Below are 22744 nucleotides of genomic sequence, written 5' to 3'. Positions count from 1 at the left end.
TATTAAAGAGCACACATATCTCATGTCTTCTAATAATATATAACTCATCTGATAATGCACAGACAGACAGATATATGTGAATAATATAATATTATATTAATATATTTTAACCCATGTTTTATGTGTGTATAACGACCTCAAAACTCGTTTTCTTCACCGTATATTGTATACTCACATCAGCAGCTTACAATAATAGGTAGCTGATTATCGTAACAATCGTATTACCCTATTGGTACGTTTTTTTTTTCACGTCAAAAATAATAATATGTGCAATCTATTAATATGTATTTTTCATTTTGCGTGATAAGTATCTCGTCGAGTCAGTTTTTTCCGTGCGCATTTCCTGTACATATTATAGTCGAACTTATATAGATTTTTGTTTAACAGACGTGACAGATGTCCCGAAGCTGCTGCAACGGTCTATAATATAATATTACGTAACGACACGGTAAGACTTATACGCAAGCAATTATTATTCATACATAAATCATACACAATATTATTATTATTTTTAAACGCGATTTGATACGACTGCAGTGTATTGCAGATACACGAGTTTAGTATCGCAATGACATTGTTATCACATATTCTTCTTATTATATAACGCTCGTCGCTCTCCGTACGCGTTCCAGTGAGGATTCTGTGCGTCTTCTATTTTTGGACGAAATCCGATCGGATCCGTTTGCTCCGTCACACACACGTATAATATTACCGGCGTACAATGACGCGTTCGTATACGCACACACTATCGCAAAACAGTGCCCATCGACTACTATATACCACAGAATAGATGAAATAGATTTCATCTATTCCGTGTATATACTTACGACGGGGTCAACGACTATTGAAACGCAAAAGTATTTAGGCCTATCAAATATTATTATTATTATTGCTGTCGTACCGATTGATGTAGTGCAAACTAAACGCATTGTGTATATTTTCCGAGCGTCACGTGAAATCATAAACAGGAAGAACTATTTAAATGACTGTATACGCGCTCACGGTGCATCATAATAATATATATAACATGATATTATGCATAACACGATGGCCGTGGTTTGCACTAAATTTATAATATTATGTATAATAATATATGATATATATGTACAATGTGTCGATTTATAAGGTGAGTACACCGTCGTGTTGTAATAATAATACTTACCATATTATCATATACAGTATATAGGCGTAGTTTAGTGCTGTCTCGTCGTCGTCGTCGTCGTCGTCGTCGTTATTATTATTATGACTTTATTGCCCACTACGTACGTCGAACTACGATTACAACCTTCGATTTTTTTTTTTTATTATTATTATTATCATTGATATAACTTCAACCTCTACGGCCTTTAGTTTTTAAATCTCATATTATGTTTTTTATTACCATAATTTTTAAATTATTAATTTTATTTATAATTCTTTTATATACCTATATATATATATACATTTTTAGTTTTTTCTTCTTTAATATAATTGATAATTTTGGCAAAACACGATTGCGTACATTCGTTATCGATACTTATTTAATCTATACGATTGCATATGATTTTACCCGAGTTTTAAATAGGTATACGATTGTGTACGAAATATTAAGAGTTGTTGTCAATTTTCATGAAAGCTTTCGTAGAACTTATAACGGATAATTTTATACTAGTGTTCATCCTTTTAACACGTGTCATTACAATATTAAAAGAAACTCAAATGCAGACAAGATCGATTATATGATCAATTAATAATGAAAAAATAAAGAAATTGTCAGAAAATAATTTAAATAGAATTCAAAATATTATAAAAGTGTGTGATGAGTATAAAATTCATAAAAATGTAATCCAATATTTGAAAATATAGTAGGTTATAGATGCTAGGGAATTCGAGTTTAGTCATTTTAAAATAGTTTATTGACGATTTTATTTATTTATTAATTATTTAACTATAAGGTATTTAGTTATTCTCATTATATTTTATTGTTTAATATTAATTATTTAGAACTGTATAGTATATATGTACCTACTTGATATGTTTTGGGTACATGGTGAAATTAATAAATTTGACAACGTTGTATACAATTTCATACGCAATCGTGTTTTTTTCATCTTAAAAATAGTATAATACAGTATAAAAAATAGTATTTAGTTTTTAAGACTTTATTTTGTATTAAATATCCTTTTTACGCGACATTGTTTGGTTTTTCATTTGTTTATTGAGCATTTATTATCTGAAATTATTGCTGAATTTTTGGATTACATCTTAGGGATTTGTTATTATCGTTATGTATTAAATCGTATAACTGTGATGAAATAATATAACAATATCAAAATCACCATTATTCGTATATTTTGGTATTTTGCCCATCATGCACCTGAGCACAAGGGATGATGAATATATTTTAATCATTTCGAAAAATTATTGTGTATACTGTATACATATATTATACTGCAAACGCACCTATATAATATAATATACCTAACAGGATGTATATTAATAGTATTAATAGATTATTGATTGGTTTAACAGTCGTTTGGTTGTAAAATGTCTATATTTTATTCTGGAGCCCATCTGCAATATTACAGCGAACGATGTATCTCATGGTTTTGACAATTAGAATTTAAATGTCAAACTATTACCATTTAGCTAAAGATAATTTTTTTAATTTCTTAAAAAATACAATAAAACCTTTGTGAAATGAATATTAATAATAGCCAGTAGGATATAATAATGGTAGTGTCTATTAGGTACCTATATGTAATTTAATTTAGATTTACAGTCTTTTAATTATAGTTGTTAAAATATGGGACCATCAATGGGTATTAAACGCTCTCATTGAATACATTATAAACCGTTTTTATTCCAAAACACATCACATACTTGTATATACGATATATTATATATACACGACACGTTATGTACCTATATATATGTATATATTAACTGCGTCGAATTATTTTACTAAGAAATACGTTTGATTAGCATTACTAATTGTGCCCTTGTTAGTCATGTCAAATGTAAGAACATATGGTGTTTCGAATTTTCCCATGAATTAGGTACGTTTAAATAGGATCTTATTATGCAACTGTTAGGATTTCAATACAAGATAGACGGTTGACGACGGTGACTTCCGAACCAAATTTGAAAAAAATTCTCTTTCGAAAAAATATCATTACTACCTATATTTGAATTATTAATTTACTAATATATATATTTGTAATGAAAATCTTAGTCCACAGATCTTACGTAAGGGTACTAAAGAAAAGTAGTGCCACGGGTATCAATACAAATATAAATACGTCTCTTATAGTGGGACCATTTACAAACTATACTGTGTTCCCTCGTTTATTTAAGATGATTCGAAAAATAACAAGAAACAGTTACAGTCATTCATAAATATGATAAAAATAACGACTGTACAGTTATGTTATAGGTTAAGCATTACCTGTAAGTAGAGGTGACTATTGATGGAGAAATGATAGGTACCTATGTGTAACATAAATTATATAATTGATACTCAAAGTAAAATTATTTTAACGGTAGGTATAATTTTTTAGGTTATAATTATGTGTCAATCATTGATTTTGACGAAAAGCTTGTACAGATTCATTATACTCAACAGTAATAATAATAATAATCTAACCGGAACGGTGCGACTTACCAAGCAACGTGTACGTATTAATTATTATACTTATGTTTATTGTAATTTTTATACACGAAGTTAAACGATTTAATAGTTTACAATAACTAATTATTGTACAATAGTTATCGCCATACAGCGATGATTTGAAAAATAACAAAATTCGTTTGTTAATCTAACCTAACCCAACCAAAAATTAATATATATATATACCTATATACAATATACATTATAATATGATGGTTTATTACATTATAAAATAATATTATTATCTCTGATATTGTAGGTATATTTATGCACACGCCATTGATTACTTAAGGCCACTGATGGCCACTGATAGTCATTGCGAAAATCTGTATCAATTTAAACAAGCATTACACATTTTAATATTAAATTAGGACTGCTCTACAAAATATAATAATATGTCTCAATTAAAAACCGTATGGCTTGTAAAAAATTTAAATCGCTGTATAGAAAGTACGAGTGTGATATTTGATACGGCCAATTATATCTACAGATACGTAATATATACACGATTTAGCTTGTTTTTACAGGTAAAACATTTACTATCATCTATGTACGAGTAACTAATTAGCAAAAAATACAAATAAATATTTTCCGTTAAAGAAATAATTATCAAGTTAATCACCGTCTACGGAATAGACCGTACCTATAGGTATATTGATACTAGATTTCTGTTACTGTGCGTGATGTGCTAATTAATAATCACCTGATACATATTAGGGGAATTTATGTAAATAAGCATTTAAAATATAGCTGACTGAATGATATCGATTATAATAAAACAAATTATATGCATATAATGTTATACTGTTTCTTTTTATTTTCAATATAACATATTAAATTAAACGTTGCAACGTGTTTAAAATGTACATGTTGTGACAATTATTAAAGCATACTACATTTATTATAATTACTTCAAATTTTAAAACAAAAATGGAACTAATATACGGTTAAAACTACTTACTTATACGAAAATATAGAAGAAAACAATTTTTGAAACCGAAAACGTTTAACGATTTTAACTGCTATAATAAATGCAATTATACACATTTACGACTATATCGTGCGAACCAACTATAGATTTTTAGCTACTAAGTATAGCTTCTAAATGGGTAAACACACATTAGTTTTAACTAGGTATTATAGTCATATCTATTATAATAATTGATAATAGGGACATACTCCAACCCACCGGTTACGCAAATCCTTCCTTTAAATTTGAATCTGTAAATTTTTCGCGCAAATAATTAGTGTATAATATCTGTGAACTCATTTCTCGAAAAACCAAGGGGATAGAGCAACAATATTATAAAAAGCCATTCGGGAATTCATAAGAATTGAGCACTAATTATTGGCGTGAAAAAATTGTAAAATTTAGACTAGCTATAGTGGAGAAGAAAGTAATGAACGTATAATATAGGTAGGTTATTTATTGCTAAGTAAAGTAAAATATTTTCAATGTTAAAATATTGTTATTTATATAACTCGTTTGATAAAAATAAAAGTTTCGATGTATTTTTAAAACTCCACTTGCAGTGATTATAATATATAACGAAAGAACAGGATCTTATTTGTTTATTTTATTAATTTAATAATAATTATAGTACAACTTTCGATTTTTGTACTGGTTATTCGGACTAAATTAACGCAGAGTAACTTCATTTGAAACTAGTTTTGAATGCATTTTTTAAATAATACAATGTTATTAATAACAAGAACAATATTTTTTAAACTTTACTTTTTCGCTTAATACCTGAAGGTACGTTCCATTATATTTATAAATATATAATAAAACACGTTTGAATATTATAACAAAAATGAATAGTTCGAAAATTCGTAAAAGCGCAATAATTATTATTAATGCACAAACTAGAAAGTTGTAATACAACAAAAAATGTGCATACTAATTAATTGAAAGAGAAATGGGTATGTTTAAATATAATATAAGCAGTATTGTATAGGTAAGATTAAGTTTATATACATTGTAATATATTATATTATACATATTATGTATTTAAAATATAACATACTTAATATTTATGAACTTATTAATTTGTATTTATAATTTGTATAGTCGTATAGAGATGAATGTATTGACATAACATTGATGTTTGTTAATTTTTTTTATTTGAGAGTAATTTTTGGTAAAAATTATATCTTGTTGGTGCTTTGAGGGATGAAATGTAAATATTTTACAATACTATTCTAAATGATCTTGGAAAAAAAAATTGGGAAAATTAAAATTTATTCGTAATTTTTAACAAAGTTGATTTTGTTTTTTAATCTAATTAAAAAATGAAAAAAATGTAGATATAATTTTTAGTATTTTTACCATGGACTTATTTACACCGTTCTAAGGTAGTCGTTATTGACCAATAATTTTAAATTAATAACTGCGTTTTAATAATGTTAATATTTAATTATATCATAGCTATTATAAATGGTATTTTTTTGTTCTAAATAATTAGTTCAATCTACCGTATAACTAGTATAAACATAAATTACTGATACAGAAATATAAAATATAAAAAATAAAATATCCTTTAAAATATAGGCTGATACACCGTCTCCGTTCAGATGCATTTTTCAAATGCATAATTATTTATCGTTGAATAAAAATTTAACACATTTATTACAGTCACCTGCTCAATAACAAGATACATTTAGCACGTCATATAATTAATTAGACTTCACTGGTTTTTGATGATGAATGTATTATAATAATAATATTATCTTTATTTATATAATTCTACTGTACGTGTTTATGTCACTGAACTCCTCCTAAACGGCTGGACCGATTTGAATGAATTTTTTTTGTATGCGTTTGGGTGACGCTTTAGATGATATAGGCTAAGTTAAAAAGTGATGGGCCCAACTTTGGGAGGTGCTCAAACAGACATTTTGAGGTTTACGATGGACATTTTTATTTATATAGTTGGTTGCTATTAGTTTCAATAATAATAATTATTATTTCATATTTGTTTCCATGTGTCCTTAGCTTGTTGCCATGGAAACAACCATGCCATAGCAACCATCTATAAACAAATATAAAGACATACTAAAACCTCAAACAACTAACTAACTTACCTAACCTAACTTAATTTACGTACGTCGTACACATCTTGCGAGGCCTACAATCCACCACAGGTGGATTTCCTCCCTGATAATATATTGCTTACATAATCATAAGAGTCTTACTGATGGAAGTTGCTGAGTATATTATTATTATATTACCTATTGCTGTTGTATCCATGCAGCACAGGAGTGAGTAATTGCAATCGATCCAATGCTTCTTGTATGTAACAATTTTAGCGTCTTTAATAAAGTTTCAAATTTTGATTGAAAAAATAGGTAAGATTTTCGTGTAGTAGATGATCTGTTACTTTTTTTAGGTTTAATTGATGATTTACTGATTCTACGTGTTAAATACTAGCTGAAGTTGGTAATTTTTAATTATTTATCGTGTCCATCGTAAATTGTCTATCACACTTTATAGTTTAATATTTATAGATGATAATTTACTGGTAACTGATATTGAACAGTGGATTCATCGTGTTGCGATAACGATTACGATAAAACAAGCCTCATAATTCTATAATATAATAATATATAATTTTCATATTGTGAGTGGAAAGACCTTAGGTTTCTGTAATGTGTTGGTGACATAATAGTATTCTTAAAAAACGATTTTTTTGTTTTTATGATGGTTAGGTTGACACTTTTTCTAATAATTTAAAGAGAAATACTTCCAGAAACCATTATTCAATCAGATTAATGGAAAATCATATTAAGTTTTATAAAATCGTAGTAATAGTCGTTTGATTGTAAATCGTTCAAAAAATGTTCTAAATCCATAAATAGGAGCAAATACCCGGAGAATAGAATGTATTAGTGATGTACTTGCTGGTCACATCTTCAAATCAAAATACTTAAAAAAAAATAACTGAACTACACTTTAATTTTTACATTATCATATTCTTGAATCATGTTAAAAGTCAGTTAAACCTCTAATAAAACCTCTTTAATAGTTTATTGAAATATTTAATATATATTATATACCTATGATGCAATTATTAAAATAAAACTTAAATATTCAAAATGGACAATACTTGCATTTGTACGTAGATCACTAGTTTTAAACTCGCAGATCATTATACCAATGATAGATCCTTGCCTGTTACACAAATTTCGAAAATAAAACGTACAGTAAGTTAGGTAATTAATATCAGCAGCACTTATATAAAATTATTATTCAAAACTAACGTATAAAGTAGAATTAACACGAGCAAACGAACAACGATTTGTTATTCAGAATCTCAGAACTAAAAATTAGAATTATATATATATTTTTATTATTATTATTACTTTTTAATTATTCCGAGTCACAAATTAATATTACTTTTAAATTTGCTCGGTAATACAACGTGAACCAATACTTCAAACTAAAATTAATGTGTAATATTACTCGTGTATGTACATTGCAGCGGTAAATAAACAGAAATATGTGTGGTGATTTATTTACAAAACTATCACTTACTTTAAATTCTACAGATGTAAAACGTCTTGTAGAGTATAATATATATATTGTGTATACTCTTATTGAGTTTTGCTACGTATAAACCAAATAGTAATAATATATTATATATATAAATATATTACAGTTGAGATACGTCGTATATGTTCATTAATTGACAACACAAATATGGTACAATGTGTATATTTACAATTCGTCGCAAACATGAGAGGATGCTACACCAGTACACCACCCGCATATATTTTGTTGTCTCCGTATTTTTAAAACGAATATGTCTTAAATGGCAAATTAAAATTAAATTTTGTAGTAGTAACTGTTTAGTTTTGTTACCTTTAATGAAATATGTGAACTGACTAATTATAATACAAAATTTAAAGATAAAAAAACACAGACAGTAAGCGAAATATGTGAGTATTGTAAATTAAGTAGTACCTATACTACTGTTTTACAAACCGACGACAGATAAATAACAAGATAAATAAACATAGATAGTGTACTTACCTTAAAATATTTGATATTAAGTCAATAAGAAAAAAAAGTAGGTAAAACCATAAGTCATTGGTTATTCTGCTGCTCCTACATCCATCGTGGTTCGATATTATTACGGTAGAAGATTCTTGAAATATATAGGGTACCCGGGATATAGTGTTAAATGATTTATAATGAATTATTATAATATTTATGAAATTTTATGATTAAGCTTGGTGATTGACAAATGCATATTACTTTAATATTATTTTTGACGTCAGTAAATTTTTGTCTCATAAAAAAAAATGAAAATTGAATAATATTATTGAATAGGTATTTTACTATCTACTGCTGGCTTCAAAGTTATTCGATTTTAGAACTTTCCCATTTATAATTTTATGTAAATATTAAATAGGTTGCTCTGTTTCTTTTACTCGTCAACAACATCTTAGACACGTTTTATCATTTGTTATAAAGGTATTATGTAAACATCGTATCTCCGTGATGTATACATTATTTATATAATATACTGATATACTGGCGTTTTTACAGTATACTGTCTAGTGTCTACATTTTTTCAAGTTATTTTGTTGATATTTTTACAACGCTCTAACTCGGTATTTTTGAATTCGTAAATTCAAGTTTATATATAGGTTCACTGCTTCGGATGAAACAATTTTTTAGAACTAAATGCGTGTTTTCCAAAAGTTTTTTTAGTACTCATTAAGCTATTTTGTTCTTTTGCATAAACTTCTGGTTTTTTTTTTTAAGAATGACCCTAATACCTGACCTGTTGACTTTTCTTATTTAAATAGATTAAGACAGACTTTTTCCAAATACATCAACCAGTCAATATCATACAATATATTATTTTTTTTTTGTTGAAATTATCAAAAAAGCTCAAATTATAAATTAATGACAAATATTTAAAATGCTTTTTTTTTAAATCTAAAATTATATATTTCTAAACACGATTGGAATATAACTATAAAACAAATCATTAAAAATTTATTACGAATATAATAACAAATATATAATATACTAAACTCATAGTAAATATAATCAGTACTTATTGTTATGATTTTTTTTTTTTTTTTTTTTTATAGAACTTGTAATTGTAGGAATAAATTGATTTGGCATTTTATAATACAGCTAGATTATAGTTATTTAAGCTCAATATAGTAATACTACTAATTATAGAATAAAATTCTATAATCAATGGCAACATCTATGATGGCATTAGAGTATATTATAATTACATTATAATATCGAAACATTATACTAGTATTATACTCATTAAACGTTATTGCATAAATATACATAATAATAATTTAGCATTATTTTATAATATTGAATATTATGTCATAATCATTTTATTACAATTATTATAAATTGTGTTTAATTGTAATTAGTTTAGGTTTTTATCTATGTACAAAATATTTACAATAATATTATTATCGTTTAAGAATTATCTACTTTTTTTTATCAATTTACTTTCTGTTACTACTCGTAAATGTATATGAAATATGTATTTTAAAACTTTTTTTCATAATATAGCATGTACCTACTTATTTAATATTTTATTTGCTCGAAGAATTGAAAGTAAAGTTTATAATCAGAAACTTAGAGTTTCTATTCTTGAGGCTATTTTAAAATTGTATACTTCTAAAATATGATTACAATAATAATAACAAATTTATAATGTAAAAATCTATTTTTTTTCGATCATGTATGCTTTAGGTTGACAAATGATAAAATATTGTTTTTGACAATATTGTAAACTAATATATATAATATTATGTAGTTTCTTTTAATTTTTTTTATATAGATCTACGTAGGTAACTATGTTGGAAATTTAAAGGCTATTTTCAAACTGATTTTTTTCTTATATGGCACACTTCAGACTAACAGGTTTCATCATAATTTTCAATTGGTATTTCAAAAAAAATGTAATCTATAAACATTTACACTTATCGTACTAAGTTTATAATTAATAGAACTCAAGTTTCAAGTTGGTACGACTAAGTTTAAAAATCTATTTAACCTACTAATACCAGTAGTTACAAAAGAAAAAAAAAACGTAATGATGTAAAATTATTATTATCTTTACCTGTTCAGTTCAATTTAAAATTTATGAATAGAAAAATGGTGAAAGTTTAAGAATAATTTATATTATAGATAAATGAAACATTATATTTTATGCATTAATTAAGGATAATTTAAGAAAGTAAAAAAAATGAATAATTAAATACTTTTGATAATTTATTATAAATTATAATCACTGTGGTATTCATTATTTATTTTAAATTACACATCAGTTACCAATGATAGCTTATCACTTATTGATTTATTTTGATATTCATTTTAAAATCAGTTTTATACCATTTTTGACAATTCATTAAATACGAGAAATAATCTTAAAAGCATACTCGATATTATATTATAATAGTTTTCACACAATTTATTGATAAAATAACGTTGACATATAGTGAATGAATAACATGATTGGTCATTGCATAGACAAGTATATATATAATTGTATACATATATATTATAAATGGGTATTTGTATAAAAAAAAAATAAACGGATCGTATATCAGAGCTGATGCCTTAGAAGACTCACTCGTAAGGGACTCAAAAGTGAAGAATTATTTGGGTGATTTGGTTAGACAGCCATCCCATTTAAGTTGCCAGTTGCTTTAACTGCCTCAAGAACGTGAATCTTAAAGACCAGAATATTATTATTTTTAAATTCCAGCAAAAAAACGTATGAGGAATCTTGTATTAAATTTTAAAATTTTATAGTTGTTAAAAATTAATAATTGTCTGAAATTTGAACAACAAAGTAATTTAAAAATATTCGTGATTTTGATGGATTTCATAAAAATGTAGACTTAAGACGCTTTAAAAAAAATAAAAAAATATGTTTTAGAGTTTTTCATTTATAAATAAAAATATTTATGAGTAGAAACCGGAATTATATGTAAATGTGATGGAAATATACTATACATGTAGTAATGTAAAATTATGCTCCAATATGCACAAAAACTTTCAAAATATGCACTATAATAGATACCACCATAGATTATACCAAATTAAAAAAAAAAAAAAAAATTTTAATAAATATTACATTTTTTTTAAAAAAAATTTCAGTAATATTATTTTTTAAATAAGATTTGTATTTTAAAATCATTTACGTACCTTATAAAATAAATACTTGAAAAAAATTATATTTGTATTTATTAGAAAGTTTTTAGAATTTTAATAAAAAAAGTATAAAATACATCAAATTTAAATAAATTTCTAAATATTAAAACATTAATAGGGTATAATAAATTATAAAGTATTATAAATAATACTATTTATATTTTTTGGACCGTACACAAAATTAAAAATGTAAAAATTTTAATATCCGATATCAATTAACAAACATATTTATCATGGTAAGACATGTAAACTAGGTTTAATCAAAAATCCATCATACACCGTGTTAGTAGCTATGTAAATATTTATTTTTATTAATAGCTGCATATTTATTATTAATACAGTGTCTGTGTTACACACAAACTTCTACAATACAGTTGTACATGACAGAATTCTGTATATTTCAAACGTAAAACTATGATATTAAACAACAATAAATATTTTTCGATTATCAAAATTTCCTGTTATAATTTATTTAAAATTAATTGTATATTAATATAATTTTCATTTTTACTGCAAAAAAAGACAGAGAAAAAAGTAAAATGTTAATTTATTTATTAAAAGTGTATTAAACATGCAAATTATATGCTTTAATAATGAAATATGTCATAACTCTTCAAATATGCATCCATCAATATGCAAAATAAAATTTGGACTATACAATCAGTTTGATTTGAAACACCCACGTTTTAAGTTGGCATATAGTCGCAGTCATATCAGTATGAATATACAAATCTAATTTTTACTTATGAGGAACAAGTTTGTTTTAAGTTTTAAAGTATTTTTAATTAAAAGCAAATATTTTACCATACAAACTAAAAAAATAGAAAATAAGAAATATCTATAAAACCAAGCACAATAGTTTAAGTCAATATAATATGTTGAAAATATTTTTTGTCTAGTTTATGCTTATGAGAAGATTAGTTGAAGATTTAAATATTTACAGATATTAATTTTTGAATTACAATAAAAAAATTAAATCGATTTGGTCAAAAGCTGGTTTTGCGTAAAAACGATTTCGTTAACTATTGAGAATATTTTAAATTTGATTCTTTGAAATACCAAATATGTTTAATTTTCTACTAGAAACTATCTTGCGGTTTAAGTTATTTAAATTCAAAGCATTTTTACTGCACCACCTAAAGGCGATGTTGAAAAAAATTATACATTAGTATTTTGTTATAATATATTTTACATTTTTACAAGTAACTAATTATTATTGCATACATCGTACTTATGCATGTCATTTTAAGCAACTTTTTGTATACCATTAATGACATAAAAATCAAATTTTTTAATTACATTATTTTTTACAGTGTTAAAATCCACTTTGACGTATCAAAAACATAACAATTTTTAAAATATCCTTAAAAACATAATATTTTAGTATTTTATTTAAAAGGCTGATCAATAAATATTTTAATATTAACTTAATTTAGTATCGTATAAAATCATAAAACTAATGTTCACAAGTCATATATTCATTTAAACAAAATAAAAATGGCACATTGACTATGTCACTGTAGAAGTTGGCGCCTATGGATTTTGGCAATGTATGGTGTGCAATTATATTTTCCAGTAGGTTGTTTAGGAATATTTTAATGTGTATTTATTGTATTTAAAGTTTTAACACAATAATATTAAATAAACAATGTATTATTACCCATTAAAGGGTTTCAGCGCTGGATGACTTCCCTTGTAACATGATTTTGTTTGTTTATTATTATGTAAATGTATATGCACAGCTATTACTTTTACATAGGTATCGTGTTCATAAATATAGATTGTAAATTTTTCGAACAATAAAATAAAAATATATAATTCACATGATAATACTCATTGTGTAACGACTAACATTGACTCAATCAACTATTAATGTATTTAGTTAAATATTTATACTTGTATAAATTATAGATAACTCAGATTGATTCGTATACCTAAATTATATTATAGGTTATGTTCATAAAATAATATTATGATATAATTGTAACTATATTTTTTGTTATAGTACCTATATTGTTCAACACAACGAAGGGTTATATTAAATACGGCATAGTAAGCATTGAATAATATTTACATAAAATCTTAAACGTCCTTGTTTTAATTTTAAATTATTAAACCAATGCCAATTATATTATTTTTCTTTCAGTCCATTCAAAATCCATATCTCAAGAAGAAATGTTATCACATTTTGAAATGTCATAGTTGATGGCTACATAATAATAATACAAAATAATATTATAATTATAAATCTATAACTATCAAACGATGTATTATTTTGACGCCTTTAGATTTCTCTTTAGTCTCACCTCCCTATTTATTATTTCAGATTCATAACGTATGCAATTCTGCTCTGAACTGGATGAAACATTGAAGCAAAACAGAATACACGAATAATGGACTTTATAAGGCTATTAATACTATTAAGTATTAAGATATCATGAAAGTAAAACTAATTTGTCATAAAAAATATTTTATCGCATTCTACGTACCTATTATCAGGAAAAATAAATCTATGTAAAGGTGCTTGCAGTTATTATTTTGTAGGTTTTGGTATAATAGGTAGCAAAATTGGCGAACTGCGGGTCAATGTTTCATAACGGGTGTCACGTATAAAATATATACAATATTATACCTACCACTACGCTGGTTTACGTTTTTTTTAAAAATTTTTATTTTAACAATGTCCTACACGTGTAACAGTGAAATGGAATAGTTTTTATTTTAAGCAGAGAATAATATTATTTATTATACATGTTTAAGACGTTTATTGCTTTGGTATACGTAAATGGTATAAATAGGTTTTATGCGTTTCGTTCACTCAAAATGTGTACTGCACATGCGAATTTATCATTGCAGTGCTAAAGTATAGTAAAAACTAATTGCTCTAAATCTCACAATATATTATAATGTTTTATATAATTATATTCTAGTTTTAACTAGAAATAAAAATATACAAACTTTACTTCTCCATTCAATGTTTTGTATATAATATACAATCTACTTATATTATTGATGCTGTTTGTTGTACTCATTCGAGAAAACCATACGCAAGTATATGAAAGTAAGAATTTTACGTTGAGATTTAGTTATTTTTAAAACTTGAGCGCATATATTTGTTCTAATAACATAATCGCTGTTTTTGCTATGGCATTATACAAAGGCCCGAGTGTTAAAAATAATCATCTTTACTCGCTTAGAATTCGTAACATATGGCCATCATATTATACTTCCTGAAGAAAAAAGGCAAACAGTTTTTCACGGTCAAATCGGTAATAATAAAAATCATCCAACGCTACTCGTTTTAACTAAATTGTCACATCTGCGATTTTAAACGAAAGAAAAACTTCACAGTTTAATCTTTATGATCAAAAAAAAAAAAATCTTTTAACATTTTTATAATATGTGATGATGATTATGATCATTGCAACAACGAATGATTAATGATTTACTACGATACATATTACTATATGACCAGCGTACAGACTGTGCACAAAGAAAATAATATATATTTTTTATTATGAACGATTTCTCCTAATTTTGAACTTTCCTCAGTGCATTCACATATTAGCCTCGTCACTACATTAGTATAGTTCAATTAATAATAAACGGTTCGACGACCGTTTACAAAATAAATACCAAGGTGAGTTTGATGTGTGAATGTTGGTATAGTTAATGCCATAAAACATAGCAAAATAAAATTATATAAAATGTATCATCACGATCTGAGATAATATTTAAATTTAATTTCAATGAAAAAATCGTCAGATATTCTTGATACATTGTGTATGGGTAGTGTACGTATTTATTATAGTTTATATTTTCATCCGCTTCAACAAAGAGACCGAACGTCGCAATATTATCACGCTTACTTTTGCATTATTATATTGCATATAATTATCTCGTTGTGTAAGTATTTTGTTGTAATACACCGATATTTATGATGTACAATGCATTTATTTATGTGGCTTTTTTTTTATCGTATCACTATCGCATTGAATCGTATACACCCTGCCATTAACCCAACGGTTGTACGCAGCTATTTTTTTATGCACTATAACAAAATTTCAAATATAAGTAAATAAAAATAATATATTGATTATAAATTATAATTAATTGGAATACGGTTCAAATTTTATAGCTATATATTATATTCTACACATGAGTAAATACAATAAAAAAGATGATATCATAAAGATCATTTGATCGTCATTGTACTTATATTGTCACACAATATTTCATATTATAATGTTTAGAAACACAATTTGATAGAAGTTTTATTTTTATTTTTTCCTTTTCTGTGTATTTTATTGTTTATTTTGTATCATTTTGCAATACGGTTTAATTCAGTTATTTATAAATAAATACATTTGTTTATTTTTTATGTTTTAAAAATTGTAATGCCGCATTTTACTACTCAAATACCTCATTTAAATTAATTTTAAAGATATTTCAAATTACTTTCTTAGTATATAATTACGTTTGTAACATAGTACCTATTTTATACTGTAGCACTATTATCACTAGGTACATAAACAATAACCACAAGCCAAAAACTTACTAATATATTTAACTAAACTAGCTGTCACCCACTTGTCCCACCCCCGTGGATAGTTGTTTGCAAATTGTGGGGCTTCATCAAATTCTCATAAATACACTTATAGAAAAAAAATATTTTTTTTTCTGACATTAATATCATTATTCTTACACCCGGGAAATATATTATATATTTATAACGTCGTTAAATTAATAACAATAATAATGATTATTAAACAACATTGGACATGGCATTCTGTGGGTCTTCACATCATATAGCCAATCAGCGTACTACTTACTTTCTATACTACTTTTCTATTGGTTATTATTATTATTGGATGAGTTTTAACTTATCTTAATTAATCGAGTCTCAACTATCTGCAAGATTAAATATATCAGTAGTAGTTAGAACACAGTGATCTATACTTTAAATCTCGCAGGACAGTTCATAGTACCGAGCCGTTGTCACATCCATCTCATATATGTCGATAATAATAATTGATTCATCGTCGATTCTACATAGATACACATTCTGAGGTAATTCGTGGATGATTGTTTAACTATACGCTTTAAACAATTATTCTAATTTATATTATAAAAGCAAGTCCCGATTTTTGTCACGAATATAAATCCACACCTGATAGTTCGCTGGAGGTTTTAGCAGCACTTTTGTTAGGGAACACGAACATATCAAATATTATGAAATTTTCAGATTTTTACAGAAATATGTTTATCTAAACACACTGGTGTTTCAATTGGTGTAAAAACGATACACACCTACGAGTTCCTATAGTAACAGTATGTGTATCTTTATTTCATCTACTTCGAAAAGGGAACATAATAAGTTACACAAAAAAGCTTTGTGTCTCTCCGATGAAATTTGAATTTTGACGTATATGTATTTTATATTATAACTTTATTATATGTTATAGACTGTTACTATAGGAACACGTAGATATGTTTCGTTTTCACATCAAATAGTGCGTTTAGATACAAATAACATATTTCTGTAAAAATCTGAAAATGTCAAAATATTTTACATATTCTCTAACAAAAGTGGTACTAAAACCTCCGGAAAACTGTCAGGTATAACAGTAAAAAATTTAGTGACGATACGTTTAACGTCGTGCATTTGTATGCGTGACAAAAAATCGGGACTCGCTTTTATAGTATAGATTTTCCTACATTATAAAGTAGTTTCCTTTTTTTTTATGATAACATTACATGGTAAACTTAACTAGCTCCGAGATACCTAGATATAAATAACATCGATAATAAATTTCGAATATTTAGATTATAATTTTAAATTTATAGACTGCAAACTTACGTTTACCTGGCGGTGATAGGAATCGAGAATACAATTTTTTATGAGTATTTTAAACAATGGATTTTAAACCAAGATTTAAAGTATATGTAACATAGAAGATGAATTTAAATTAATTTATGGTGAGTTTTTTTATTGTCACATACTCATCTTATTAAACTTGTTATAAAAAATAACAAAATCGTATCAATAATTTATAATCCCAGGATTACTACAGTACTGCACAATTTCTGGATACATCTGATTAATAAATAATAATAGTAATAATAATAATATACAACATCGTTAATATTCTATATATATACTTAGGTACTATCGATTTTCCAAGATAAAAAAAATAATCACAATAACAAAATGTATGTATTCTTAAACGGTGAATACATTTTAATCATACGGTTCCAATATATTGTAAACTTACGTGTTATTATATTGTGTATTTTATAAATGCCAATTTATTTATTATTTTTTTTTTTTTTTTTAATAATTAAATTTTGGGAAATATTGAACTTCTATAATACACACCATAATAGTAGGTATAATTTATTATTTTTTACATCTAAAAAAACTTAATAAGATTTATTTAGCACGAATAATCATCTACTATACTTATAAATGAATAAAACACGCAGTTGTAAGTAAAATACGGCATTTAGGGCGTGGTGATTTTGGTTTTGTACTATTATTATTAATTGTGGATACGCGTTAAATTATTTTACGTCTTTTTTTTAGACGGACTGTATAATGTGTTGTACGAAATGTTGTGTATTACATAAGTGCTTGAAAACACAATATAAATAATTAAAATTAATATAGGTATAGGCTATAACCGGAGTGGGAAAATATCGCAATTATGCGTGTTGCTGCAGATGCAGTCGAATACGCGTATATAATATTAATTATGTGGACTTAAATGGTGTTTTGAACAACTCACGTTTGATGGGTATACGTTACACATGAGCATCGTTGCTGTCATTAGTTGTATAAATTTAAAAAATAAAACTTGTGTTATTATAAAATGTGTCCACTTTATGTCCTTTAAGAACGTTATAGATAACATATAATATATATTATATATACCTACCAACCTACCTATATTCTATACCTATTTGGATATGTGTTATAGAACTGTGCGTAGGTATAAAAATGTTCCTGAGAGCTATTGGCCTGCTGATTAATTCTTATCGTTTTTAGACAAAAACCATTGTAATGTTTAATAATATGTGTATTATCTATTTAAATAGACAATAAAACAATACCAATTTATACCATCATTGATTATCCACAATATTGGCTCAAACATCTACATAGCTAACCAGTACTACAGTATTGTGTGTCTTTATATACTAAATATTTAAATACCAGTCAATATTACGAGTGCGTATAGTAAAAATCGATTAATTAGATTTAAGTGTAAAATCTGATTGCGTTTATCATCGATATATTATGGTGAAAAATAATTAATTAATACAATATAATATGATTATCGATCCCACCGAGTCTGCTACGAGATAAGTTAATGAATAATTTTAATTGTAGTTATTATAACGTTAAACGAAAATAAAACTTAATAGTTTGCAAATTATGATTTGAAACGATTCGTTTAAGTTTAAGCTTTAAAAGTTAAAATAAAAATTAAGCTATATTAATATCATGATTTAGGTCAAATTATTATTATTACTTTATTTTTTGGTGCATAATTTTATAAAGTGGCGATTTTTTATTAGCTAGGGCTGTCGACAAATAAATTGGCAAAGTTTAAATAGACAATAAAATGACTTTTCAAATTGTTGTAATAGTTGGTTGTGACAACACTATTAAACATTTGCAATAATTTTATTACAAACATACTAAAAATATAATTAAAATGTATCGGGAAAAATAATCATTACACATATTTTATAGTAAAACGTATTCAAAACAAAAATAGATAATATACCATTTGATCGAAACATTAAATTGTTATTTTTGTACAACGTATACTCAAGATTAAAAAAAAACAGTTGCTACTAAAAAGTTTGGTTGATCTTGCCTCTAGTGGGATACCAGAAAGCAGGAACGCTGCAGCGTCCACTCAGGTATCAATTATATATTTATTCGATTAAAAATGCCCATACTGATGAACTTCCTAATTTTATTTTAGTACGAATAACGCTCTTTCCGAAACTCAATAGGTATATCACTTATACCCACAGTAACCGACTTCAATCTTCCATTTCCAGTCTAATAAATGGTAATTCAAAATCTGAACTAATTTTCCGTTATACGGTAGAAAAGTGGAAGAAAAACATAGGTTAGGCGTGAACAGTCAACTAAGCCATTTACAAGAGCTATCACCAACACTCCTGAAGTCGAGGAACGACCAAGATTTTAAATATAAAAAAAAATGGGTTGTATAACTAATTATAGCAGGTAATAGGTCGTATCTTATTTCTTTTAAATTCTCATATTTTATTTCCGTGTTAAAAAATTAATTGCTTTTTGTGTTCCAAAATATTTTTATTTAATACAATTTTCATTTTGCATAATAATTAATTGAGTAATAAGAATTTATCGAATAGACTTCTTACAATAAATTTAAAATATTGTAATTTATTAAAGGTAAAATTATTTTAACTTAAAAGTTTTAAAATCGGTAATGCCTCGTCAGGCACGAACCAATATAATACCTTTAGGACATAATCTTTATAGATTGTTCTTAAATCATTATAAATAATGAATTCTGTTCACACGCAATTGTCTATCAAACGAGTCATAAACTCATAAAATCTAACTATATTAAAAGGTAATAGTTGTGTACTATGTGTATTGTGTATAAGTAATATACAGGTGATCGGTAAAAATATCTCCGATTTAAAATATTTCAAATGGAAATATCTCCCATGAAAATATTTAAAAATATGTTATAGTAATCATAATAACATGTAATTTTTAAAATAATACAAATACAAAATAAATTATATTATAATTGACTGTATACAATAAGGCACGATTGAGTAATGTAAAAAATTAAATAAATAGGTAAATATAAAATCCAATCATGATATAAGACAAAATTAAAATTCAAGATTGTGGGCAATTCTCCCTAAATATTTCATAGATGTAATTTCATTGTATTGACTTATTATTTTAAACAATCATTCATCGTAATCATTGTACTTTTTTCTTTTTTACTGATTTCGTACTGGAGATATTTTAAATCGGAGATATTTTTGACTAGAGATATTTTCAACTGGAATCAATATACAGCAGCCAAGTATTTTGCATTCGTAGTTCTGAAATTGTGTATATAAGTAATCCAATTTTCTATGTGGTGCACTGGTGCACCACGAAGTCAATAATTACTTAAATTTTGTAGAAAGACTTGCATAATAATTTATTGGCTCAAGAAAAACGAATATTTCTTTTTGTCTGAATAGGGTATTAGGGTTTCTGTATGATAAAATAGTTATTGTAATTACATATAATTTTAGACTACCTAAATTATTAATGTGTAATTTACATTTAACAAACTTTAAGAGAGTAAATCCTTTGGAGTTATTTAATTTAATACGGGCAACGTCTTGCAGGATGAGTTATAAAATATAATTAATAATTATTATTTACTACATAAAATTAATGGCATGAAACGATGAAACGGATAACCATTATGAAAACTCACTGTTTTCATAAAATGTTCGTCCTTAAATTTAGTAAAATTTGTAATAAGTATCATTAGATAATTTTTATTCACTAATTTTTATTTTTTAACATATAAATGTTGAGTATAATTTATTCGCAAAAAGTTATTATAATATTTTATTTCTATAATGCTGTTGCTATTGGTTACAGAAAATAAAATAACGATCAAATATAATTTTAGACCTACATTTTATAATTGGTCAAAACAACTCAAATTACTCTGATAAAAACTTATGAAGTTTAATAAAAAGAGATAAATACACAAATCCATGTGCATTTAATCTGACATAGGCAACAATGAGCAGGTCAGCTAGGTATACATGTAAAATATTACCATCCTATGAGTTAGGTTTTTTATTTTAGGTAGATCCATTTATACTTTTGTACCTTATTTATTATTAATTTTCACTTGACACTAGTCACTATATAAACATTATAAACTATGATTGTCAAGTTTGATATTTTCTTTGTCTTTCATCCAATTGTTATTTTATGAGAATATATTATTTTGAATAAATAGTTTGAGTTTAGATTGTTTAGTATGAGAAAAATTTGGATGAAAAATATTTTTATTTATTTTTTAGGTTATGTTTATGTTTTTATTTTTTTTCCCAAAATATTTTTATATTTAACTAATTGTATTGTATATGTAGGTAAATAATTCAACACAAAATAAATATAAGTATAATAACTAATATATTATATATAAATTAACTGTGTGAAAGACCAAGTTACTATTTAATTAATAATAAAAACGTTCTGTCTTGTAACTGACGCGAAAATTACGTTTTAAAATTATAGCGTGTTTAATTGAAGCAAAGTCTATTGGTATTATTTAGAACATAATATTACTACGTATCTCTTAATGCAAACGTAGGATACAGTATTTGTTCACATTATTTGCTAATAAAGTAATATTGCATTACTGTATTTTTTTTTTTTAGTTAATCGTTATTGTATCTATACCTCATACATATTACTAAAACAGTTAATATTATGCGCTTGCTTACGTATTCACATATATTGTTGTTGAATTAAGTTCGAGTTAATATCATATAATTATAAAATCAAATATGTATATGCGGCTGTTGTTTGAATAAAAAGACAAATAACACAAAGAAAATTCTATAACACTGGCTCTTATTGTTACGTTTAAAAATCATTAGAATTGTAATTATTAGTCCATAGTGGTCCGTTGTTTGAATGCCTATAGGGTATTATATAGTTACTACTTGTAGCGATATAGATATCAAAGATTAATACAATATGATTGTTCTGCAACCAGAATTTTTTATTAGATTATTATGATTTATCGATAAAAATAATTATTTTTTATATACAGATACATATCACG

General features: G+C 25.5%; 1 long non-coding RNA gene across 1 annotated transcript; it reads right to left on the bottom strand.

The window, feature by feature from the left end:
- Window positions 1–20592: 20592 nt before the first annotated feature.
- LOC126549258 (uncharacterized) lies at window positions 20593–21462 on the bottom strand. Its single transcript, XR_007603408.1, has 3 exons — window positions 21212–21462; window positions 21055–21141; window positions 20593–20984 (listed from the first exon to the last, which is right to left on the bottom strand). It is a non-coding gene; the product is annotated as an uncharacterized LOC126549258 (long non-coding RNA).
- Window positions 21463–22744: the final 1282 nt, after the last annotated feature.

The sequence above is a fragment of the Aphis gossypii genome, chromosome 1, assembly GCF_020184175.1.
Source record: "Aphis gossypii isolate Hap1 chromosome 1, ASM2018417v2, whole genome shotgun sequence".
Classification (NCBI taxonomy): Eukaryota; Metazoa; Arthropoda; class Insecta; order Hemiptera; family Aphididae; genus Aphis; species Aphis gossypii.
Note: the sequence above shows the minus strand (reverse complement) of the source record. Positions and strands in the feature narration are given on the sequence as shown.